We start from the raw sequence: 25,832 nt of genomic DNA on the forward strand, positions 1-25,832 counted from the left end.
ACTGTTAAATTGTAGTAAATTTAGCAGGTTTTTTTTCTTCTGCTGATTATTAGTGTTGTGAATTATTCATGTTCAGTTTATTCCCCATCCTGTTTCTCCTAAGATTTCTGCTTCAGTTATTAAACCTGTCTGTGATTTACCTTCTTTTGTCCTCAGAACTTCTTACTGTTTTGTGGCTGCTCTGATAGTAATCTCTTTATTTGGTATTATTTAGAAATTTTATTTGTGGGCCAAATACTTCTTTTAACTCATTAAGAAAGTGGGACCAATAGTGTCAGCAGATGCTGCCTAATGTAGGATGATAATTTCTTATGCCCTTTCATAAAGGTATTCATATTTTCCTCACATTACTTGTGATGAAACTAGTATTGCTGAACTGAATTTTCAGATATTTGGGAAACTCTGGTAGTACTGTGGAATGTTGACTTAGAAAATAGCACCAGAAACTACCTGGTGAGTTTATTGCATAAAGGAGAGAACTACCAACAGAGTTGGTAGGATCTGCTAGGGCAAGGGAAGGGTATGTGAATAAAAAGAATAGCAAAGTATAAAGGGAGAGCAAAGTTGGGGTATTTATTGAGGATTTGGAATCTTTAAGACAGCTATTTCAGTACAGGAGCTGATTGATTAGAATTGGGATCATGATGTAATAATTCAGGATTGATACAGCAAAACAAGGGTTTTGAGGTGAGATTTTCGAAATATCTTGGAAAGTGAACAGTCATTTGCTGCTATTTATTAAAAAGTTGAATAGTCTGCTGTTGGTTTATATGGGATTTTGGGGAAGTTCCTGAAATGAACAATGAAGTTATTTGCAATTCTTATCTGCCTGGACAAGAGTTTCCTGGAATAGTAAAGTCACGTTGTCCAGGACAACTGAATAGTGATGTTAATGTAGACTGTAAAGTCTGGGTTTAGGTGGTTTCAGTTTGCACTGCCCATTCAGAACTACAATAAACTTGAAAATGTAATTATAAAAAGGATGATTCTTAGGAACAGCTACTCAGTGTATTTTCTTGGTGAGAGGTTTGACATTGATGATCTTCCTTAAAGAATGAGGCTTAACTTTGATAATTAAGTTGTCTGAGATACCTAAATGGCAGTAGAATACAGGATTCTGCAGCTAAGAAAAGAAGCTATGAAAGGATCAAAGATAGAAATTTGGAAGTAACTGTTTATATTGAATCCATGTACCAAGATAAGTTTGCCTGATGAGGAAGTATAGAGTGAGAAGAAAAAGACTTTGGCTTTAAAAGTTCTAGTGCCTAATAGTTATATGTGTGTGTGTGTGTGTGTGTGCACATGTGTGTGCAAACAAACCTGTAACGGAGTGGCTGGAGAGGTTGGAAGAAAACCAGGATATAGTAATGTGATTTCTGGAGATGTGGCTGAAAACTAGCAGGGTCAGAACACAAAGGCCTTACATGTCTAGGTGGAGAAAGATCTATTGACCTAGCGATGAATTTTCACTTGGTAGTTCTGTGCTTGTACAAAATACAGACTATTCACAGAACTAGTCAGTTTATCATGACATTCTTTTTTTTTTTTTTTAAGATTTTATTTATTTATTTGACAGACAGAGATCACAAGCAGGCAGACAGGCAGACAGAGAGAGGGAGAGGAGGAAGCAGGCCTCCTGCAGAGCAGAGAGCCCGTTGCGGGACTCGATCCCAGGACCCTGAGATCATGACCTGAGCTGAAGGCAGCGGCTTAACCCACTGAGCCACCCAGGCACCCCTATCATGACATTCTTTACATAAGAATTGCCTAATGGGAAATTCTGTTTGCAAGGTAGTTTTTTGAAATTGAGAATATTTTCTTAGAAATAATTTTACTAACTTGCTCCCACATTACCCGGTAAAAGTTAATCTCTCATTTTGACTGTGAGGAAAGGTCAGCCTGCGATTTTTATTGACAGTACATATATTTGGTGTTAATACTTTGGGAGTGAATAGTGGAAGAAGTAACATTTGTTGATGCCTGCCTACATTATGCCAGGCATAGTCCATACATTCTGATTTATATCTCTCACCTTTTTGAGGTAGTTTATTTTCTTCTCCAAAGAGGGAATAACTGAGGTTGGATTTCTCAGTGTCATAATTCTAACTTTCCCCAGTGTCTATAAGAAGGAGTCAGGATTTGAATGGAGTTAGGCTTAGTCTCAATTTTTGCTGAACCAAATGGTCTTCCTGTATGCTGTAAACCCTTGGTCAACCAGTGCTGCGGTTGTATATAATTCACATTTCACCAGATGTTAATTAAATGTAGGAATATGTTACCTTTCAGCTTTTGAGGAACAAGATTGTACGGGTATTAAGTAATAGTGAAGCAAAGAAGAAAGAATGTAGGCTCATATACTCATCTTTGATTAATTAGAATCTTTTATTAACTATAATCTCTTTAATTCCTTTTAAGGGAGCTGTTCAGGTTCAAGAACAATATCCTGTTTTTTGTTGTTGTTGTTTTTGTTTTTAAAGATTTTATTTATTTATTTGACAGACAGAGATAATGAGTAGGCAGAGAGGCAGGCAGAGATTGGAGGAAGCAGGCTCCCCGCCAAGCAGAGAGTCCATGCAGGGCTCCATCCCAGGACCCTGGGATCATGACCTGAGCCGAAGGCAGAGGCTTTAACCCACTGAGCCACCCAGGCGCCCCTTGTTCTTGTTTTTTGAACAGTATCCTATTTAACAGAATTTTGGCTAATGCAGACATTACTGTATTTTTTTTTTTTTAAGTATTTTTCTCTATCCTCATAGGAAATCTTTTTTTAAAAAGTCATTATTCTTAATGGGTATGCACATTTTGTCCTCTTTTCTCTTCATTTCATCTTAGTCAAATTAGCACTTCATAGAAACAAAAATTACCAAAAAGTTGGAGTCCTGGCATTTTTAACATCTTGCCAGCTGTTGGCAAGGAAAGTTGGTCACTGTCCAGTAGGATTTGTCTTATAAAAGCTTTAATAAAGAGCTGGCTTTTAAAAAATGTGATAAATTGTCATTGTGTCATCAGTGATGGAGTAGCACATTCAATTCAGTTATGTTTTGGTGAGAAAAATTGGAAGTTGCCTACATGCCTTTTTTTTTTTTTTTTAAACATTAAGAGTAAATTCATATTTACCTTGTGCCGGGCATGGCTAAGAACATTTTCAGTGAACCTATGAATATTTACAAAGTGGGAGATTTTGTGAGATTTGAGCTTTGAAAATCTATAGAAGATAATACATAATTATTTTGTGGTAATTGAAAAATGTATCATGTGAATAGAATTAATTAGCTATTTTTGAAGGGAATTAAAGTTTCATTTTTATTGTATCTATATGAATATGACCTTTTAAATATCTAAATATTTTTATCTTTTTCTATTAAAACAAGGTCCCATAATGTTTTTAAAATTTCTGACTGTTGGAGTTAGGAGGTGTTTAAAAAAGTAAGTGACTAGCTAAACCTTACAGGATATATTTACATTAGTGGGGTCATCATGTATCTCCATGTGGTAAAGTCTGATCTTTTCACTTTCCTGAACAGTTCATTTTGAGGTGACGTGGGACTGTAAAATTCTTAATATGCTTAAGGGTAAAGTATAGCATTAATTTAGAAAGATGCAATGAGAAATAATCTTGCTTGATATAACCAGTTTTGGGGGGATAAGGAGTGATAGGATGGGGGTGGGGGGGGACACAAAGATTTAAAAAAAATATTTCTGTCTTTAAGGAGTTTATAGTATGGTGAAACCCAGAAACTTTACATTTATATAACCCACTTAATTCTAGTGAGTAAATGAATTTAGAAGACCAGATTTAAGATTTGAGGATTGGTAGAAAATGTCCTTAGAGAAGCAGCTTTTTTTTTTTCCTGTTTTAATCCAGGTATGTTTTATTAATTTATTTTTTATGTTTTAAGGTTTTATTTAAATTCCATCAAGTGTACAATATACTGATTCAATTCCACATACCTCCCAGTGCTCATCACCACAAGTGCACTCCTTATTCTGCTTCCTCTATTTAACCCATCCCCTACCTCTTTCCCCTCTGGTGACCATCAGTTTGTTCTTTGTAGTTGAGTCTGTTTCTTGATTTGTCTGTCTTTTTTTCGCTTTGTTTTCTTTCTTAAATTCCACGTGTGAGTGAAATATATCTTTATCTGGCTGACTTGTTTGACTAGGCATTATACTATACTCTCTAGCCCCATTCATCTTTTTGCAGTTGGCAAGATTTCATTCTTTTTTATGGCTGAGTAATATTCCATTATATATATATGTGTATATATATGTATATCACTTCTTTATACATATATCTGTTAGTGGATACTTGGGCTGCTTCCATAATTTGACTATTGTTAAGAATGCTGCTGTAAATGTACAGGTGCACGTATACCTTTGATTTAGTATTTTTGTGTTCTTTGAGTAAATACCCAGTAGTGCAATTCTTGGGTCATAGGGTAGTCCTATTTTTAACTTTTTGAGGAATCTTCATACTGTTTTCCACAGTGGCTGCATCAGTTTGCATCCCCATCAACAGGGCAGAGGTTTCCTTTTTCTCCACATCCTGGCCAACACATTGTTTCTTGTGTTGATTTTAGCTATTCTGACAGGCGGGAGGTGATATCTCGTTGTAGGTTTCATTTACAGTTTTCTGATGGTAGTGATGATGAACATCTTTTCATGAGTCTGTAGACCATCTGTAATGTCTTCTTTGGAGAAATATTTATTTATTTCTTCTGACCATTCTTTCTCTCTCTCTTTTTTAAGATTTATTTATTCCAGAGAGAGCACATGAGCAGGGGAAGGGGCAGAGAGAGAGAATACCTAAGCAGACTCCCACTGAGCATGGAGCCAGACACGGGGCTGGATCCCATGATCCGGGTGATCCTGGTGAGATCAGGACCTGAGCTAAAACCAAGTCAGATGCTCAACTGACTGGGCCACCCAGGCATCTTCTGCCCATTTTCTAATTGGATTTTTTGGGTTTTGGGTGTCGAGCTTTTTAAGTTCTTCATATAGTTTGGATATTCACCCTTTATTGTATATGTCATTTGCAAATATCTTCTCCCATATCATAGGTTACCTTTTGGTTTTGCTGAGTGTTTTCTTTGCTGTGCAGAAGCTTTTTAATTTCAGGTAGTCCCAATAATTTATCTTTGCTTTTATTTCCCTTGTCTCATGAGACAGATCTAGAAAAATGTTGCCTTGGCCTGTGTCGAAGAAGTTACTGCCTGTGTTCTTTTCTAGGATTTTTATGGTTTCAGGTCTCATATTGAGGCCTTTAATCCATTTTGAATTTATTTTTGTATGTGGTGCAAGAAAGTGGGCCTGTTGTTTTCTTTTGCATGTTGCTGTTTGGTTTTCCCAACATCATTTGTTGAAGAGACTGTCTTTTTCCCATTGGATATTCTTTCCTGCTTTGTCAAGGTTAGTTGACCATATAATTGTGGGTTCATTTCTGGGTTTTCTGTTTGTTCAGTTGATCTGTGTGTCCATTTTTGTGCCAGTACCATACTGTTTTGATTACTGCCGGTTTGAATAGGACTTCAAGTCCAGAATTGTGATGCCTCCAGCTTTGCTTTTCTTTTTCAAGATTGTTTGGCTATTTGGTCTTTTGTGGTTCCATACAAATTTTGGAATTATTTGTTCTACTTCTGTGAAAAAATGCTGTTGGTATTTTGATAGGGTTTGCATTAAATGTGGAGATGCTTGGGTAGTATAGACATTTTAATGATACTTGTTCTTCCAGTCTTTGAGCATGGAATGTTTGCATTTCTTTGTATCAACTTAAGTTTCTTTCAACAGTGTTTTATAGTTTTCAGAGTACAGGTCTTTAACCTTCTTGGTTGGGTTTATTCCTAGGTATCTTAGTATTTTTGATACAGTTGTAAATGAGATTTTTTTGATTTCTCTTTCTGCTGCTTCATTATTAATGTATAGAAATGGAACAGATATCTGTACATTTGTTATGCATCCTGGAGCTTTACTTAATTTGTTTATCAGTTCTAGCAGTTTTTTGGTGGGGTCTTCAGGGTTCTCCTTATATGGTATCATGTCATCTGCAAATAGTGAAAGTTTTGCTGCTTCTTTACCTATTTGGAAGCCTTTTATTTCTCTTTGTTGTCTGATTGATGTGGCTAGGAATTCCAGTACTATGTTGAATCCAGGTGATGGGGGTATACATCCCCGTCTTACTCCTGACTGTAGAGGAAGAAGCTCTCAGTGTTTTTTTCTCATTTAGGTTGATCTTAGTTGTGGGTTTTTCATATGAGGCCTTTATTATGTTGAATTATGTTTCCTCTAAAACTATTTTGTTGAGTTTTGGTTTTGTTTTTTGTTTTTTTAATCATGAATGGGTGTTGTACTTTGTTAAATGTTTTTTCTGCATCTGTTGAAATGATATATGGTTCTTATCCTTTCTCTCTTTTTTTAAAGATTTTATTTTATTTATTTATTTTTTTAATTAAAGATTTTTATTTATTTATTTATTTGACAGATAGAGATCACAAGTAGGCAGAGAGGCAGGCAGAGAGGAGGAAACAGGCTCCCTGCTGAGCAGTGGGCCCGATGCGGGCCTCAATCCCATGACCCTGAGATCATGACCTGAGCCAAAGGCAGAGGCTTTAACCCACTGAGCCACCCAGGCGCCCCTAAGATTTTATTTTTAAGTAATGTATACACCAGATATGGGGCTCAAACTTATCAAGATGAGTTGCACACTCCACCTACTGAACCAGCCAGGCATCCTTCTTTCTCGTATTGATGTGATATGTCACATTGATAAGTTGTGGATATTGAACCACCTTTACAAACCAGGAATAAAGCCCACTTGATTGTGGGGAATGATTTTTATAAGGTATTGTTGGATCTGGTTTGCTAGTATTTTGTTAAGGATTTTTGCATCTGAGTTCATCTGGGATTTTGTCCTGTGGTTCTCTTTTGCGGTGGTGTCTTTATCTGCTTTTGGTATGGTAGTGCTGGCCTCTTTTCTATTCCTTCCTTTATTTTTTTTTCCCCTGTGTCTTCCATTTTATTAACAAGAGGAAGCCTTCTTAGACTTCCAGCTGCAGACTTTTTAGATCCCACCAGCCAGGAATGGAACCTATAACCATTCTCTAGATAGGAAAGGCATGGCAGTGATAATAAGTGCCTGGTATTTTCAGCTTCCTTTTTTTTTTCTTTTTAATAATTTTTAATTTTTTAAATTAACATATAATGTTCTATTTTTTGGAATAGTGTGAGAAGACTAGGCATACTCTTCTTTAAATGTTTAATAGAATTTGCCTGTGAAGCCATCTGGTGTTGGACTTTGTTGGGAGGTTTTTTTGATTATTTTTTCAGTTTCTTTGCTGAGAATTGGTTTGTTCAGATTTTGTATTTCTTCTTGTTTAAGTTTTGGTAGTTTATATGTTTCTATGAATTACCTATCTTCTCTAGGTTGTCCAGTATGTTGGCATGTAGTTTTTTGTTTTTTGTTTTTTTTTTTAATAATTCCCTTGTAATTATATTTCTTTGGTGTTGGTTGTTCTCTCTCATTTGTGATTTTATTTATTGGAGTCATTCCTCTTTATTTTCCTCCATAAATCTGTTTAGAGGTTTATCAGTTATATTGATTTTTTTTTTTCAAAGAAGCAGTTCCTGATTTCATTGATCTGTTTTTTTTTTTTTTTTTAAGTTTCTATACTATTTATTTCTGCTCTAATCTTGTTTATTTCCTTTGTACTGCTGGGTTTTGGTTGGTTCTTTTTCTAGCTCTGTTAGGTGTAAAGTTGTTTGATATTTTTCTTGCTTCTTGAGGTAGGTCTGTATTGCTATAAATGTCTCTCTTAGAACTGCTTTTGCTGCATCCCAAAAGTTTTGGACCATTGTGTTCTCATTTTCATTTGTTCCCTTGTACTTTATTTCTTTTATTTTCTGGTTGACCCACTCATTGCTTATTAGCATGTTTTCTTTCTATGTATTTGTACTCTTTCCAGATTTTTTTCCTGTGGTTGACTTCTAGTTTCAGAGCCTTGTGGTCAGAAAAGATGCATGGTATGACTTTGATGTTCTGCATATGTTGAAACTCCTTTTGTGGGCCAATATGTGATCTATTCTGGATAATGTTTTATATGCACTTGAAAAGAATGTGTGTTCTACTGTTTTAGGATGCAGTGTTCTGAATGTATCTGTTAAATCCATCTGGTCCAGTGTGTCATTCAAAGCCATTGTTTCCTTGTTGGTGTTCTGTTTAGATGATCTGTCCATTGATATGAGTGGGCTATTGAAGTCCCCTACATTATTATAACAAAAAGTATTTTTTTTTAAAGATTTTATTTATTTGACAGAGACACAGCGAGAGAGGGAACACAAACAGGGGGAGTGGGAGAGGGAGAAACAGGCCTCCTGCTGAGCAAGGAGCCCGATGTGGGGCTTGATCCCAGGATCTCAGGATTATGATCTGAGCCAAATGCAGATGTTTAATGTCTGAGCCACCCAGGCACCCCCAAAGTCCCCTACATTATTGTATCATTATCAGTTAGTTTCTTTGTGTTGGTTAAACCGTTTTATGTATTTGGGTGCTCCCATGTTGGGTGCGTAAATATTTACAATTCTTGGGTGCCTGGGTGGCTCAGTTGGTTAAGCAACTGCCTTCGGCTCAGGTCATGATCCTGGAGTCCTAGGATTGAGCCCCACATCAGGCTCCCTCCTCAGCAGGAAGTCTGCTTCTCCTTCTGACCTCTCTCTTCTCATGCTCTCTGTCTCTCATTCTCTCTCAAATAAATAATAATAAAAAAAATCTTTTAAAAAAATATTTACAATTCTTGTATCTTGTTGGATTGTCTACTTTATTATTATATAATGTCCTTTGTCTCTTGTTAGTCTGTTTTAAATTCCGTTTTGTCAGATATAAGTATTGCTACTCCAGCTTTATTTTGACATCCATTTGGTAAATGTTTCTTTGTCCCCTCACTTTCAGTCTGCTGGTGTCTTTAGGTCTAAAATGAGCCTCATTTTTAAGATGAGTCTTGTTTTGCTTTTTAGTCCATTCTGTCACCTTTTGTTTTTATGTATTTATTGTCATTTTATTGTTTTGTGTTTTTTTCTGAAGATTTTCTATGAATCTCCTGTTTTTCTCTCTCTCATGGTTTGCTGATTTACTTTTAATGACATATTTGGATTTCTTCTTTCTCTTTATTCTTTGCATATTTATTAGTGGGTTTTGGATATATGGCTACCATCATGTTTGTGTGAAACTTCTGCATGTAGCAATCTGTATTAAGTTGATGGTCATTAAGTTTGAACCCATTTTTTATTCCTCTTCTTCCCACATTTTAGGTATATTTTGTTACATTTTACATACTCTTATTTTGTGAGTTTCTTGACTGTTTTGTTTGTTTGTTTTGTTTTGTTTTGTTTTTTTTACAGAAGTATTCATTTTTACTGCTTTTGTGTTTCCTTTGACTGTTTTCCTTTTCCTTTCCTTTTGTGTTACCTCTGTACTGTCAATTCTGTTCTCTCCTTTCCACTCAAAGAGTCGCCTTTAGTGTTTCTTGCTGGGCTGGTTTGGTGGTCATGAACTCCTTTAGTTTTTGTTTTTGGTTTTTTTGTTTGTTTGTTTGTTTGTTTGTTTGTTTTTGGTCTGGAAAGCTCTTTATCTCCTATTTTGATTGATAGCCTTTCTGGGTAGTCTTCTAGATTTTCCCATTCAGCACAACCATATCATGGCAGGCCATTTTGGTTTGGAATATTTCTGCTGAAAAATCCCCTGCTACCTTGTGCATTTTCCCTTTTAAGTTACTGTCTCCTTTTGTCTTTCTGCTTTTAAATTTTTCTTTCTCATTATATTTTGTCCGTTTAACTACAATATGCTTTGGTATGAATCTGCTTTTATTAATTTTGGTGGAAGTTCTCTGTGCCTCGTATATATGTTTCCTTTCTCAGATAAGGGAAGTTTTTAGTTATTATCCAGATACATAGTCTGTCCCCTTTTCTCTATCTCCTTCTTGGACTCCTATAATTTGAATGGTATTACATCTGATAAAGTCACTATGTTCCCTTTGTTCTCACTTTGTGTAATTCCTTTTTCTCTCTCTTATTCAGCTTGATTACTTTCCATTACTCTGCCTTCTCAGTCAGTAATTCATTCTTCTACTTCTTCCAGCCTGCTGTTCATTCCATCAAGTGTTTCTTATTTTGTTTATTGAGCCCTTTATTTCTGCTCTCTTATTTCTTATCTCTTCTCTCTGTTAAGGGTCTTACTCATGTTCTCTACTTTTTCCTTAAGTTCAGGGAGTATTTTTTTTTTTTAAGATTTTATTTATTTGACAGAGAGCACAAGTAGGCAGAGCAGCAGCAGAGGGAGAGGGAGAAGCAGGCTCCCCACTGAGCAGGGAGCCCAATGGAGGGCTCCATCCCTGTACCCTGGGATCATGTCCTGGCCAAAGGCAGATACTTAACTGACTGAGCCATGCAGGTGCCCCTTCAGTGAGTATCATTATGATCATTGTTTGAAATTCTGCATTAGGTGTTGTACTTATATCTGTTTTGATTAGCTCTCTGGCCATGGCCTTTTCCTGTTCTTTCGCTTGGGACAGTTTTTTCTGTCTTCCCATTTTTTGTCTAAGTCTTTGTGCCTATTTCTCTGTGTTAGGAAAGTCAGCTTAGGTCTCCTGTTTTTAAAGTTAATGGCCTTATGAAAAGAGGTTCTGTAATGTCCTTCTGTGTAGTGTCCCCTGTTCCCCAAGACCTGGCACTTTAGAGAGTGCCTCTAGTGTGTGTTGTGTGCACTCTGCTGTTGTGTTCTGGCTACTGTATCCTTCAGGTCAGTTGTGTGTGGAAGCTTTCCTTGCCTGCCGTGGGTAGTGTTTTGTCCCTTACTTGAATGTGGTGAGTTTTAACTAGGTGTGCTCTGGTCTGCTTGTGAAATGAGACTTGGTGCCACTGCCACCAGAACTGAGGCACCACAAAATTCTTGGGTTGAGAGACTGGGTGTGGGCAAGAATTTGGGCTGGTCTTGTTGGGGAAGAGGCCCACCTTGCTGGGACTGAGTGAGGCACGTGAAACTGGAAAGGGTGTTTCCACTGGAGCACCAGAGGGCAGGGCTTGGTATAAGTATGTTAGGTAGCCAGTGGTGGCACTGCACTGATAGCCTCAGGGGGCCTTTGCTTATACTGAAGTGCGGGGGAGGTAAATATAGCCTCTCCCCGAAAGCTGCCTCTCTGTGACATGCTCCAGGATGAGCACTTAAACTCCCACTGTGTGCCTGAGGAGCTCTTGAGATTACTGTTTCCATGCTGTGTGTTCATGGGTTGTTTGCCTGCATTCTCATCAAGAGCAAGACAGTGCCCTGGAGGTCTATCCCAGCCAAGCCTGCTAACCATTAAAATTCCAGGCATTAACCCTGTTAGTTGCGAGAACCCAGAGTATTTGGCCGTTCTTGTTTTCCAAGCCACTTGTTGTGGGGATTGATTTTCCTTGTGTGCTCCCCTGGGTGCTGGGCTCTTTCACTCACCTTTCTCTGCAACTGTCCTTCTCTTACCACCTCAGTGGCCAAGATCTGTTTCTCTCCCAAACCGTGTCTCAGCATTTCCTACCTTCATCAGTGTGGCCTCTTCTCTGCTTTTAGCTGTGGAGTTTGTTCTGCCAGTCTTTGGGTCAGCTTCTGGGGAATTTTGGATGATTTGATAGTTACATGGTTGTATTCATGGGACAGGGTGAGCCCAGGGTCTTCATACTGCACCACCATCTTCCATTCTCGGTCTAGAGTAGGAACTTTTCAACTTTTTGGTTCCTGGACCTTATGTTCTTTAATGTTAATTTACTTGAGAAACATTACAAATTAATATATCACAGCACATATTTTAAATGAAAAATAACTCTAAAACATGGCAAGAATATTAGCATTGTTTTACGTGTTTGTAAACCTCTTTCATGTTTAGCTTAATAGAAAACAGCTGGATTCTCACATCTACTTTTGCCTTTCAGTCTGTTGCAGTGTTTTTCAGAAAACTCCACTGTACACTTGAGATAAAGTGAGAAGGGCAAATAACGTCTTAGAATCCTTGTAAAAATAATTTTGATCTCAAAGCACAACCCCCTTGTAAAGATTACGCAGACTACACTTTGAGAACTTCTGCTTTAGATATCAAAATCAAATTGGATCCTAATCCTGCACTTGACCTTCCTCTCTCAGTTGGATACTCTTAGGGGCAATTTTTGATAAGCTCCAGTAACTCAGCAAATTCCAATTTGAAATCTGTTCCTGGGTATCTTCTACTTCGAATAGCCTCAGAGCTCTAGGCTTTGGTTCTTTTGTACCCCTCCCTCCTTTTTAATGGCACTTGGACACTATCAATTGGAAATGGTCAGACTTGCAAGCTATGTGATCACAGGTAAATTTGTTAAAATTTTTGAGTCAGTTTCCTCATTTGTAAAACGGCAGAGCAATATCAACTCATGTCTTTCCTGGGGATCAAAAAAGATAAGAGTTATATTCAGTTGCTAATAAAATCTTAATGTTGTTAGAGGTTAGTGAAAAACAGTGTTTCCAATTTTATTGGAAAATGTTCCAATTTTGTTGCATACATTTTGGACTATTTGATTAAATATGCAAAATATTTTAAACTCACTAAGATGTGGATCTCCTTTGTTTATAAGTTATTCTAGAGAGAGACCCCCCCTCCCCACTGCCCTCTATTCTGTTCTGTCCAGTACTTGGGCCTTATTAAAGCTAAGCCCTTCACTAGGAAATGAATGGGATTTCAAAACACACAGCAAAATGTCCTTCCTTCTCTGAAAGTGTTTAAAATTGTGTGCTTAAACTTATTAGGTAGGAAGATGCTATATAAAAGATACATTAGGGGTGCCTGGGTGGCTCAGTGGTTTAAAGCCTCTGCCTTTGGCTCAGGTCATGATTCCAGGGTCCTGGGATCAAGCCCCACATCAGGCTCTCTGCTCAGCAGGGAACCTGCTTCTTTCCTCTCTCTCTGCCTCTCTGCCTCCTGTGATCTCTGTCTGTCAAATAAATAAATAAAATCTTTTTAAAAAATAAAAGATAATGTTATATAATGTGTCTCTCTCTCTCTCTCTATATATATATATACACACACACATATATATGTGTGTGTGTGTATATATATATATATGTATGTATATATATATGATTACGAGAGCATAGTGTGAGGAATTCCTAATTCTGTAGGTAGAGAAGTAGAAAAAAGGAAAGGAAAAAGAATTACATTGTGCGTTATTTCTCAATCACTGATTTTTGTAACTCCTAGAAGAAAAACTATTAAGCAGCCAGGCTTTTATTTATTGAGTGAATATATGTGCTAAATGGGTGATGTTATGTAGCAGTGAAAACATGGACTTGGGTAGGGCATTTTACTGTTTGGGTTCCCACTTGTGCTTCTGCTTACTTGCTCTAACAGTGAATTTTTAGCTCATCAGTGACTGTTTCTTTAGATATGTAAAGTGAGTATAATTTAAATAATTTTATAGAGTTACTGTGATGGTTAAAATTAAGTAGAGAACTAGAACAGATTGGCAGATTGTTCTGTTTACTAGTTTATTACATAAAAAGGGAAAAAGACATTTCCTTGATTATATTGACTTCTAGTAGTTTTATAGAGATCCTATATTTTAATTTTTTTTTTTAAGATTTTATTTATCCATTTGACAGAGAGAAATCACAAGTAGACAGAGAGGCAGGCAGAGAGAGAGGAGGAAGCAGGCTCCCTCTGAGCAGAGAGCCCGATGTGGGACTCGATCCCAAGACCCCGAGATCATGACCTGAGCTGAAGGCAGCGGCTTAACCCACTGAGCCACCCAGGTGCCCCAGAGATCCTATATTTTAAAATGATTGCTGAAAAATTATATAATGTGGAAGGTTAATTTCATCTTTTTTTATTCCTTTGTTATTGTTATAGCACATATTACTATGACCTGTGTAAGAGGAGAAAATTGATAAAGGAACAGATCTTTCAGCAATTAAAATGTATTTTTTTAAAGATTTTTGTTTATTTATATTTTTGACAGAGATCACAAGTAGGCAGAGAGGCAGGCAGTGAGAGAGAGAGTGCTCGGGAAGCAGGCTCCCTGCTGAGCAGAGAGCCTGATGGGGGACTCTATCCCAGAACCCTGAGATCATGACCTGAGCTGAAAGCAGAGGCTTAACCCACTGAGCCACCCAGGCACCCAGTTAAAATGTATTTTACCTAATTGACATTAATGATTTTTTAAAGTACTTTTTCCCCCCTTAAATTCATGATAGACCCCTTACATGGTGTTGCAAGAGAAACTAGTGGGTAGGGAAGTACATAAACTTAAAACTCATTTGAGGAAAAAAAATCATTGATATCACTAGGTACTAGTCATTTTATGTACATTTGTAATCATTTTTGAAGGATATGGTTCTAGTATATAGGGACATAAACTTGTGAATTGCCTGGTTAACTTTATAAACAAAAGGTTGCTCATATAATATTAAGAGATTTGCTCAAATAAATCTGTCTTAAGTTGGTGCTTAATAAATTTCATGTAAAAACCAGTGTCGGGTTTTATAATAAGCTATAAATATTACTGCATTCTAAGGTGTTGATTAGTGAGACCTAAGTCTTTTGAAGCATCAGTGAAAATCATGAAATTTAATCTCTTTTGTATACAGGAAGAATAGAAAAAAGAATAGAAACCATTCTCTGTGCTTTTGTCTCACTGAGGATGTCAGAGGGATAGATACTAATGCTAATGAAATGTGTACACAGAGGGTAAATACGCATTTTAGCTCCAGGGAACACCTTAATTGAAGTGATATGCTTAAAACATGAGACTTACGCTGCCACTTTTTAATTTCATAAATATCAAATTGAGCATCAAAAAAGACCTTTTTGTTTTCTCATGGCAAAAGAATCCATATATTTGGAAGCAGTTGAAACCGCAAAGGAGGGTCTGTTTTGAACTCATTGAGAAGAATTTTAATGCTCTAGGCTCTTTTTAATCTATTAACATTCTCACTCACTGTAGTTTCATGATGATTTCTCGCTCCCTACCCCCATATTTGAGTAAAGTTAATTAGAGCAAAATACATTCTGGAGTTCAGTAATAATGAGTTCAGACCTATTTTACTGTACTTACTATTCATGAGTTACGGAGAACCTTAGTGTACCATTAGGTTTTCTTTCATATTGATTATTTACATACCTAATGACTTAGATTTTAATAAATTTTAGCCTGCTCTTAAGAAAGTGGTCATATAAATAAACATGAATTCAAGTGCCTGGAAACTCACTATAAACCTTGTCCCAAATCATGAAAAAAAACAGATTTTTAAGAATTAGATCAAATCCTATAGTAAATATTTATTTCTAATTTCTATATAAAATAGTCAACAAATCTTAGACACCTACATATTTCAAACATTTATTTGTTGTAAGAGTAAATAGGAAAAGTCCTTTTCTTTTTTCTTTTCTTTCTTTCTTTTTTTAAGATTTTAGAGAGTGAGGGGAAGGGCAGAGGGAGAGAGAGAATCATCAGGCAGACTCTCGCTGAGTGTGAAGCCTAATGTGGGGCTCAGTCCCAGGACACGAAAGTCATGACATGAGCTAGAGTCGAGAGCAGGCAGCTTAACCAACTGAGCTACCCAGGCATCCTGGGAAAGTTTTTCATATGGAATTTAGCTTTATTTTTTTAAGAAGATATCACATTCACAGAGTTAGGCTAACAGGATTGAGCATTAATTCAAAAAGATATATGCACTCCTTTGTTTATGGAGAATTATTTACAACACCCAAGATATTTGAAGCAGCCTAAGTGTCCGTTGATAAGTGAACAGTTATGGATGATGTGGCATATATCTATCTATATAGATATACAATTGAATATTACTCATCCTTAAAAAAGAATGAAACTTGCCATTCTTGACATTGTGGATGGATCTAGAAGGTATTATTACACCAAGTGAAATAAGACCGAGAAAGGCAAGTATCGTATGATTTCAATTATATGTGAAATCTAAAAAAATAAATGAACAAACGCATGAAAACCAGAAACAGATTCATAAACACAAAGAACAAATTAGTGTTTGCCAGAGGGGAGGAGAGATGTGTGGATGGGCAAAATAGATGAAGGGAATTAAGAGGTACAGGCAGCCAGTGATAAAATAATAGAAAAAGATTATGTGACAAAATTTTCATTTAACTATAATACTGAGTTTAGTTCTTCCATTTTATCTGTTTATTTCTTTGCTAGGTTAAGAATGTTACTTAAAATTGCATGGAAATTTTATTATAGTTCATCAATACTCCATTTAGAAAGGAAAGTTCAAATCATCCTGTACTGCAGTTAAGAAATTTATTAACATAAAGTATTTTGGATGTCATAGATGGTTGCATGCTTGCAGAGACTTTTGTGTATAGCATTTAAGAAAGCAAGTGAGGGTATGTAGTAAAAGATCTGACTAATTTGGCCTTTATTCCTTCTGTAAGACTACTGATTGATGGCTATGACTTGTTTAATACTAACTCATAGGTAGTAGGCCTTTCTTTAGTTTGAGCTTATATTCTTAACAGTTATATTCCAGCTTTGTTATTGTAATTACATAATTTAATCAAATATTACCTAAACCAATGAAATACTAATGTATCAGTAGAGTCATTTCTGTGAAAACTTTGGAAAGACTTGATAAAGGCAGGTTGCTAAAAAATATTCCGTGGAACTGGATTTCGTCTTTGGGATCCCTTGTGGTTATAGCAGTAGTTACAAAACTTCGTATTCAAGCCATTTCCTTTAAGAATATTTTGTAGTATTTTGGGCACCTGGGTGGCTCAGTGGGTTGGGCCACTGCCTTCGGCTCAGGTCATGATCTCAGGGTCCTGGGATCGAGTCCCGCGTCGGGCTCTCTGCTCGGCAGGGAGCCTGCTTCCTCCTCTCTCTCTCTACCTACCTCTCTGCCTACTTGTGATCTCTCTCTGTCAAATAAATAAATAAAATCTTTAAAAAAAAAAAAAAAGAATATTTTGTAGTATTTTGTCCCTAGGTTTTGGGACCCTCTTCTCCTTTTTAGCATTGTTTTCCCCTCTTTAAAAAACAAAAACAAAAACAGGGGCCTCCTTTTAAATTTCCTCTTCCAAGGAATCAGTTGATTTTTCTAAGGCAGATAGTTGAGCCAGTATAATGGTTTCATATAGAGTTGTTAAAATATTTCATTTTGGGGGCACCTGGGTGGCTCAGTGGGTTAAGCCTCTGCCTTCAGCTTAGGTCATGATCTCAGGGTCCTGGGATCGAGTCCTGCATTGGGCTCTCTGCTCAGCAGGGATCCTGCTTCCTCCCCATTCTCTCTGCCTGTCTCTCTGCCTACTTGTGATCTCTCTTTCTCTTTCTGTCAAATAAATAAATTTAAAAAAATAATTCATTTTCTAGTGAATGTTAGATGGAAATGTGGAACACTTCAGTTACAGCTTACTTGGAAAATTAAAAGGGTATTTTCTACTTACGTTTATTTTACTTCTTATCTTGGGGATCTGAAAATACCTTTTAAGAATTAGTGGGAGATCTGAATATATCTTTTAAGAATTAGTGGGCAACAGGATTGGCCTATACCCAAATCTTAGGAGGGCCATAGTCCCCAGAGAGGGCCCCAGTCCCCAGAGAGGGCCCCAAAGCTGTTTTGCTGGCTGCCTACTCTGGAGCAGCTGACTAACCAGATGCAGAGCACATTGATCTGGTCATAACTGCTTTCATCCTAGAGCAGGGCAGGTTAACACAATTTAGATCAAGAGCCACATTAGAAGATCCTGACCTCAGGATAACCTCTCATTTCCTACCTTTGAAACAGGGAACAATTCTAGTCCCTTCCTAACTTCTAACCACAAAATTGCATGGGAACGTATAGCCACATCTAAAGATTGTGACCTTTTGATTTTCTTTACCCTTTATACAGATGGATTCAGAATAAAAGAAACAATAGTCTTAACCTACTGTTCTTCAATGAACAGAGAAATAATCCTTCCCCTCCTCTACTTATTTTTTTTTCCTATTGAAATCTTTCTAGGCCATTCCTATAGATGCAGTATAGGTGAAATAGATTGGGTACTGTGCCTGCAAACTCACCCTTTTCCAAAAAAAAGTATATCACGAGTGTGACAACTCTTGTCTGTGTTAGACAGCAGATCATTGTTTCTTGATATACACATTTTCAGATCATTGCTCTTGGTAAATCTAGGCCTTCTATTATTCTCCACATATTCCATCCAGGTTTTATTGAGCTTTATTTTCTAGAGATTCAACTTCGTTTCTGCTATAATGCACATGACAGAATAGTTTTATATATGGAAAACTGTAAGTTACTGGATAGATAAGAGGGACTGAGAATTGTGAGCAATTTTTGAAAAAGATTTTATTTATTTGAGAAATAGAGCAAGGGGGAGGAGGAGAGGGAGAAGGACAAGCACACTCCATGCTGATTGCAGAGCCCAACAGGTGGCCTGATCCCAGGACCCTGGAATCATGACCTGAGCCAAAACCAAGAGTCAGATGCATAACCAACTGCGCTGCCCAGGCACCCCAATTGTGAGCAGTTTCTAACTCCTAAACTACAAAGCCACTTCCTATCCTGTTCATTTTGGGGAATGACATTATTATAAGAATAACCCTGAATTTATTCTTGTACATTAAATACAGTTCCCAAATTTCTTTCTTTGACTGTTAGTAAGAAATTCAAGTGCTTACAATGTGAGCATAGAATATTTATTGAAAGAATTAACTACAGAATTGAGAACTATTGTTTTATTTTGTAAGTCTTCCTGATACAAAAGGAACTACCAACCACCATGATAGAAGTCTCTGTGCTTAATTCTTGGAAGATGTATTAAGTTGGAACAAAAGAAGGAGGAAGAGCAGCAGTCATTAAAAATGTCATGAAATGAGAGTAAAAAAGGAAATATGAAAGTGATAAAATATATTGAGATGTTTTATAAGTATTATAATTTTGTTGACTTAAATACCTTTCTACTTAGAAAAAAATAGCAGAACCCAGATTTCCACACAACGTCACAGCCTTTGTAGCTGTATACCTTCCTGATGATTGATGGCATTAAACCGTCTATCATCTTGGCTAAATCTTCATAAGACCACTGATACATATTTACCATTTCTGAGTGTCCAGAGTTATAGATAGGTGATTTTCCTGGTAGCGCAAAGTTAATTGACTAACGTAAGGATCAAATCACGGCTTTTGGCCATAGCCAGTTACTTTAAACAAGTAGGAGTTACCATTAACTGACTTTTTCTTTTTTTGTTTTTGGATAGTAGAATTTAAAATTTTTTTTGAAGATTTTATGTATTTGAGAGAAAGTGAGCAATAGAGATAGAGCACAAGCCAGGGAGAGTCGCAGAGGGAGAGGAAGAAGCAGACTCCTCGCTGAGCAGGGAGCCCCCTACATGGGGCTTGATCCCAGGACTCTGAGATCATGCCTTGAGCCAAAGGCAGACACTTAACTGACTGAGCTACCCAGATGCCCCTGAATAGTTTAATTTAAATAGCAGCTTATAATTCCACTTATTTTACAGAGATGATTTATTTTCTTCATGTCTTGTTTGTCCTGTCTGTTGCAGTACAGTAGAACAACAGATATTATGTAATATGTAATGTTATTGTAATATATTAGTGGCTGTGGTTTATTATACTTAGAACTAAGGGACTTTTCATATGGATATTTATTTTTCTACCCGTATTTGAAGGACTGGGTTATACTGCCTATAAATGTAATCACAGAAATGACTTGTTATGTAGGAGGATAACATCTGTGTTCATACAGTAAAAGAGTGTGGCCTGTTTCTCTGATAGAATGGCTAACACTTGACAGTACTGTTCTCAAAAAGAGTTTATGGATAATTATAAATATACACTGGGTAGGTCTTTTGGGTGGTGTGGAAGCTATGCACTCCTCTGCACCCCTCTTAGGCATGCCTCACAAAATGGAAGAAATCAAGGACTTTCTTCTCATAGCCAGGCTAAAGGATGCCAAATCTGTCAAGTTCAAGAAAAATAAAGATAATGTGAAGTTTAAAATTTGATACAGGAGATACCTTTATACATTGGTCATCACAGATGAAGAGAAGGCAGGGAAACTAAAGCAGTCCTGTCCTCCAGGTCTGGCGGTGAAGGAGCTGAAATGAACCTGGCATGCTAATTTGAACTGTATTAAGAGTCTTTTAAACAAACAAACCTACACAACACACACACACACACACACACACAGGCTGATCTAGAAAGGCTGGATGGCAGTGGAAGGTTTGTTGGAGGTTTTGTCCTTTACTTTGGAAACCTCCTCTCAGCAGTGTTGAAATAAAACCAGGATTCAAGGAAGGAATGGTTGAAAATTGTTACAAATCCTTTGTGATACTGAGTCTGGAATTTGTATTTATGAGTCTGCCCAAGGAGAAATGTTCAGAGGCCTACGGAAGGAGGAAAGAGGCATGTTTACAAATTGCCTGGCTGCATGTTTACAAGTTATCTGCTTTGTATAAACCTAGTTCTAAAAATACTTTTAAAAATTGTCAATTAAAATACCATCATTAGGAAATAATTTACTAAGCACATTTTGCTGTAGCTAAATGAAATTTGGCGACTTACAGATAATTTGGTATTGCTAAAATTGCTTTAAGGTGTGGCTTTTCTTTTGAAAAAGATGATCATGCATGCTTTGACTTAATTTTACTCAAGAATATTACAAAAATTACAAGGAAAGGCAGTTTGTGGTTCACTTATAATCCACACATGGGCCAGTTTATTGTGAGCCGATTAATGGTAGGAGCTCGTAGTTTTTAAATTTCTGTTTTATCAGGATTTACTTAGTAGCTTAAGGACTCTTTGGTGACCCACTTTTGAGCTTTTGTTTTCTCATTTGTATAACAAGAATGGTAAATAATTATACCTTTTTACCTACTAGAATCATATTAAGACTCAAATAAGATGTGAAGACTGCTTATAAACTCCATAGGGCCAAGTATATAGTGGAAAAGTAATTTCATTTAGATATATTTAGGGATAATTTTAAAGCTTTAAAATTTTTGTGGATAAATACATAATAAATATTAATACAATGTATAGACATTCAGAGGGTTATTAAACTGACAAAAAGTATTTGAGGCAAAAAGACAAAGGTTTGGTGTCTGAAAAAGATTTTATCATAACCAAGTGATTTTTTTTGCAAATTAAGCACCTTCCTGTATACCTTGTTCTATCTCCTGTTTGTGATGACCTCCTAAGTTATTGAACATATTTAATAGCTTTCATGGATGAGACTGAAGGTAGAACTGAATTTCTAGCATTTTCCCTAAAAGGGAGGAGTAACTTGCTAAACTTAATTTTTTTTTTTCAAGGAAGTTTTTGGTTTATTTGTGAAACATAGAGGAAAATATTTTCATTTCCCCATTTAAGAAGTAGTGTAGACCAAGCATACTGAGGTGCTTTCTTAAAATACTTGCTGTGTTTCTTTCTAGTACCCACTGAGAGGGTATTGCAAGGATATGTTTAAAGCACTAAGGATACAAAATGGAAAGAAACAGAACAATATAAAAAACAAGTGTAGCATAACCAGGTGATTAACATATGTATAATTGGAGTCCCTAAGTGTTGTGGTCTGAATGTTTGTTACCCCAGATTTCATATTGAAATCCTAATGCCCAGTGTTGATGGTATTAGAATGTGAAGTTTTAGGAAGGTGCTGAGGTCATGAAGGTGGAGCCTTCATGTGTGGAATTAATGCTTGTATAAAAGAGATCGTCAGAAAGCTCCCTAGCACTTTTCACCATGTGAGAATATAGCAGGAAGTCTACAGCACAGAAGAGAACCAAGATCAAAAGCTCCTTGATCTCAGACTTTTAGCTTCCAGATTGTGAGAAATAAATTTCTGTTTGTAAGTTGTGTAGTCTGTGGTATTTTGTTACAGTATCCAAGCAGATTAAGACATTGATGAAATGGATAGGGGAAAGGGCAGAAACAATATCTGAAGAAATAATAGCTATTTTTCAAAAACCGTTAAGACCACTGATGGAAGAATCTCAATGAACCCAACACAGGATAAATAATAAACATTTACCTTTAGTGTTTTAGAAACTCTTTCATAACACCACTAAGCCAAAAGAAATAATTAATAATTCTGTTTATTTAGTAGTTAACAACTTAGTAGTGGGAGTTTGTAGTACTATGTCTGCCTGCTATTGCTATGTTTCCCTCAGCACTTAGTTCCAGATCACAGTGCTAAAAACCATATATAAACAGAATAATCTTAAAAACAGAAGGGGAAAAAGACATGTTAGTTACAGGGAAATAAGAATCTTTTTTTTTTTTTAAATAAAGATTTTATTTATTTATTTGACAGACAGAGATCACGAGTAAACAGAGCGAGAGAAAGAGAGAGAGAGGAGGAGGAAGCAGGCTCCCTGCTGAGCAGAGAGCTGGAGGCGGGCTTGATCCCAGGACCCTGGGATCATGACCTGAGCTGAAGGCAGAGGCTTTAACCCACTGAGCCACCCAGGCTCCTTGAGAAATAAGAATCTTCAAAGATGATTTTTTAACCGTGTAACTCAGAAGAGACAGTGGAATGACACCTTTACAGTGCTGACAGAAAAATTGATAACCAGTGATTCTGTACTCAGTGAAAATACCCTTCAAAACCAGAAATGAAATAAATATATTCTTGGATAAACAAAAGCTGAGAGAAGGCATCGGCGACATACCCACACTTTAGGAAACATTAAGGAAATACACAGCCAAAAAAAAAAAAAAAAAAAAATTCTGCGGTAGAAGCATGACGGAATGAAGAGTACTGGAATAGCTAAATAGGGTGGGCAGGACTGTTAGTTGCTTAAACCAGTAGTTTTTACAATCTCCAGTGTTCCATTGGAAATGTTATATTGGAAAACAATAGAACATGTCAAAGTAATTACATGACTGCAATAGCAAAAGGAGGAAGTAAATAGAATTATAAGAATCTCTCATTTGAGGGCGCCTGGGTGGCTCAGTGGGTTAAGCCTCTGCCTTTGGCTCAGGTCATGATCTCAGGGTTCTGGGATCAAGCCCCGCCTCCAGCTCTCTGCTCAGCAGGGAGCCTGCTTCCCTCTCTCTCCCTGCCTGCCTCTCTGCCTACTTGTGATCTCCCTCTCTCTCTCTCTCTCTCTGTCAAATAAATAAATAAATAAACTTAAAAAAAAAAAGAATCTCTCATTTGTATGGGACATGGTAAAAGCACTAATTTAAGATACAAAATAAAGATGCATTTTTGTATCTTTTTTTAAAATTAATTTATTTATTTTCAGAAAAACAGTATTCATTATTTTTTCACCACACCCAGTGCTCCATGCAATCCGTGCCCTCTGTAATACCCACCACCTGGTACCCCAACCTTGTATCTTTTACAGTAACCACTGAAAGAATTATGCTAAAAGATAAACCTATAGAGTGCATAAAATAGAATGATAAATATGTGATTAATAGAAAAGGAAGATCAAAGAACAGAACAAGGGGACAAATGGAAAATAAATACAAAGATGATGGACTTAACTACATCAGTAATTAAATGCAAATGGACTAAATGTATCAGGTATCAGAGTATCAGGTTGAATCAGAAAAGCAAAACCCGGGCGCCTGGGTGGCTCAGTGGGTTAAACTGCTGCCTTCGGCTCAGGTCATGATCTCAGGGTCCTGGGATCGAGTCCCGCATCGGGCGCTCTGCTCGGCAAGGAGCCTGCTTCTCTCTCTCTCTCTCTCTGCCTGCCTCTCCATCTACTTGTGATTTCTCTCTGTCAAATAAAAAAAAACAAAAAAGAAATGCAAAACCCAGCTATGTGCTGTTTACAAAGCATAAACAGGTACAGAGTAAAAATATGGGAAACAGTGTACCATGCAGATGTTACCTAAGAAATGGCTGTGTGACTATATTAATAGGAGATACAGTGTCTTTAGCCAAGAGACATTATTGGAGATAAAAAGGGATAATGTTAAAGGGGCAATTTATTAGGAAGATAGAATAGTTCTAATTTGTATACACCTAATTACATAGCTTCAAAATATGTAAAGCAAAATTTAGCTAAAAGGAAAATCAGGCAAGTCCATTATTATTGTTGTGAATTTAATAGACCTTTCTCACAGACCTCTCTGAGAAAATCTATAGAGAAATAGTGACCTTTACCTCACACCAAATACAAAAAATAATTGAAAATGGTTAATGGTCTTAAATTGTAATGCTAAAAATATAGAACTTGAAGATACAAAATACAGAAAAAATACCCATAATATCCTGGTACCAAAAATTTTAGGATGCAGAGAGAACCAACCATAAAATAGAAGGAACAAAGGAAAACAAAAGGCAAATCACAGAACAGAAAAATATATTTGTAATAGATATGTTGGACAAAGGACTTAAACATAAGTCTTAAGACAACTCTGTTTAAAGTGGACAAAAGATTTGAAGTTATATGAATGGATCATAAACCCATTAAAGAGGTGGTCAACATCATTAGTTCATCATTAAAACAACATCATTGAAAGTCAACATCATTAAAAATATTTTTAATATATTTGTACAGTCATCACCACAATTTAATTTTAGAACATTTGTGACCACCCCCAAAAATCCTTATATCCATTCTTTTTTTTTTTTTTTTTTTTAAGACTTTATTTATTTATTTGACAGAGATCACAAGTAGGCAGAGAAGCAGGCAGGGAGAGGGGGAGTGCAGAGCAGGCTCCCTGCGGGGCAGAGACCCTGATGCATGGGCTCGATCCCAGGACACTGAACCAAAGGCAGAGGCTTAACCCACTGAGCCACCCAGGCGCCCCCTTATATCCATTCTTCTCCATCCTCTCCCATCTCCTGCCTCAGCCCTGTAAATGTTGAATGAAATTATTTAGCCCACCAGTTGGAAATGAACAGAAATGAACTAAGGTTAATATTTGTACTGTTTGTTGAGTAAACAAAAAGATAAAACTACAAGGGAAATCAAAATAAAAGTTTAAGAAGCCAAAATACTTACATGCACTCTAAGAACTGGTATAAGAGAAGTTGGCAATAAGGTTATTAAAATAATATTCTGAGATAAAACACCTTAGCAGTACATTAGACTGTATTTTAAAAACTGTTTTATTTATTACTAGAGAGAGATGGCGTAAGTAGAGGGCAGGGGAGAAGGAGAACAGATTCCCCTCTGAGCAGGGAGCCCAACTCAGGGCTCATCCCAGGACCCTAGGATTACAACTTGAGTCGAAGGCAGATGCTTAACCAATTGAGCCACCTGCATGCTCCAGTACATTAAATTATAGATTAGATTAGTGTGGTAGAGTTCCTTCAGGGATTCTTAAAAGTCCATTAAAGAATCCACGAAGCCATAGTTTAACTTACAGCATTTTTTCCCCTTTTGTGATTTATGCAGTAATGCTGTGTTCTATAGTTGATGGCATCTTAAATGTGGTGAAACGCGGTATGTTTGACATGATGTATTCTTAAGTCAGCTGTTCCAGAGGAAGATTCAGAATATTTCATGCAATAAAAATATTAAAATTATTCACTGGGAAAAGATTTGGTCTAAAAGAAAAAGCTACTTATATTTCAAAGTAGTGAAATAGCACTCATCTAAAATTTTAGTAGGTCAGGCCTTTCATTAATCTACATTAATCTTGTGATGATTTTTGAATATGTGAGTTTTAAAGTTTTCATATACACACGAAATTTGAGCCTTAAGATTGTTCTAACTCTTGAGGTTCTGATTTTATTTTGAAGATCTGTGCATTGCCTAATTTATGGAGTATAGCATGGGTTGTTCTTTTAAAATTTGGGGTTCTAAAATAGATACTTTATTTTAGTGTGGATTATTTT

At 36.6% G+C, this 25,832-nt stretch overlaps 1 protein-coding gene and 1 pseudogene across 2 annotated transcripts in view; both read left to right on the plus strand.

Annotated features, from left to right (window-relative positions):
* The window catches only part of CDK17 (cyclin dependent kinase 17), a 112,253-nt gene that overhangs the window by 16,984 nt on the left and 69,437 nt on the right, over nucleotides 1-25,832 (plus strand). The gene's annotated exons all lie outside the window — the stretch shown is intronic.
* Nucleotides 19,419-20,169, plus strand: LOC116592983 (annotated as a pseudogene).

Source organism: Mustela erminea, chromosome 6 (assembly GCF_009829155.1).
Source record: "Mustela erminea isolate mMusErm1 chromosome 6, mMusErm1.Pri, whole genome shotgun sequence".
NCBI lineage: Eukaryota > Metazoa > Chordata > Mammalia > Carnivora > Mustelidae > Mustela > Mustela erminea.